Source organism: Habropoda laboriosa, unplaced genomic scaffold (genome assembly GCF_001263275.1).
Source record: "Habropoda laboriosa isolate 0110345459 unplaced genomic scaffold, ASM126327v1 scaffold212, whole genome shotgun sequence".
Lineage (NCBI taxonomy): Eukaryota > Metazoa > Arthropoda > Insecta > Hymenoptera > Apidae > Habropoda > Habropoda laboriosa.
In genome coordinates, this window is record NW_017100509.1 from 1,820,989 (window position 1) to 1,822,431 (window position 1,443).

Consider the following 1,443-nt stretch of genomic DNA (forward strand, 5'->3'; position numbering starts at 1 on the left):
TTTTAACGAAGATGGTACTTTCTTCTTCTTCTTCTAATTTCTGCACTGTTATCTCTTACATTTAATAGGATCAACATGCAACGTGTTTTATCGATAGAATGTAGGTGGTTCGTTGATTAATTAGAATATCAACGTGTTTTGTTAAAAAGTTTTCAATGAAAATGGTACTCTACTCTCTTCTTTGTTTCCTACATTTGATAGGATCAACACGAAACGTGTTTTATCGATGAAATGTAGGTGGTTCGTTGATTAAGACGACTGAGAAGCGAAACTATTACTTGGCAAATATTATAATTAACGGAGGTACTCTTAAATTTGACATGTTCCAAGATAGCAGGTCTATGAACCTTCGTAAAAATCTTCACCGTATGTTCGAGGTCTAAACAGCGAAAGGACTTGTATAATATAAAAATACGTTAAATATCGCATTGTTAATTTCTACATTAATTTTACAAAATTTCATCTATTTAGCAAGCAAACTGTAATTTACTACCTCTCTGTAACAGAAAGACCTTCGAGTGCAAAGGGTTAATTAGAATACCAACGTGTTTCGTTAAAAAGCTTTTAATGAAAATGGTACTTTCTTCTCCTTCTTCTAATTTCTGCAATGTTATCTCTTATATTTAATAGGATCAGCACGAAGGATATTTCGTTAATGAAATATAATATACGATGGTTCGTTGATTAATTCGAAAACAGCATTCCCTACTTCCTCTAATTCCTTCCATTCAACAGAGATCAATACCCATCTCCCACGTTCGATCTCCGAAATATAAACTCTCCTCCCTTCCATCGCCAGATCCAAACGGCTAAAACAAAAACCTCCGTCTAAGTGGATGAATCCAAGGATCGAACAACTCTCCTCTATTCCACCAACGTCACTTCTCATTACATCAAGCTCAGAATACCAGAATCGATAAGCTGAAGTAGAACCGTCCATAGAGAGATCGACCGAGAAAACTTCTCCTCGCGAAACATCGCCAATTCTCATTCGCAAATAAACCCCAAACTACCAGATTTCACTGCTTCGCTATTCACAAAACCTACACACTAAAATCTCCAAGTAACTCGGTCGAGAGCCTAATCTTAGCACTGCCAAAACTCCAACACACACAACCCTCCGTTCCAAAGAGAGAGGCATCAATCAGACACGTCCGTTCACCCTGGAAGCACGAAAATAGGGGAAAAAAGAGAATACAGGATCCATCAATTACTCCACACCCTTCAGATCGACCTAAATAAGTCTCGAATGGCATAGATTAGAAGGCCAGGGTGAGACAGTTCTGCTCTGTCTCACCCTGTATTTTCCTCCCCACAAAAATCCAGGTCCGCGTTAGGTCCTGGTTAGCGTGGTGTGGTGCGGTGCGGGCGTAGAGAGAAGAAGAAGGAGGAGGAGGAAGGGTTGGGTGGGTGGAGAAAGAAAGGAAAATAGTGACGACGATG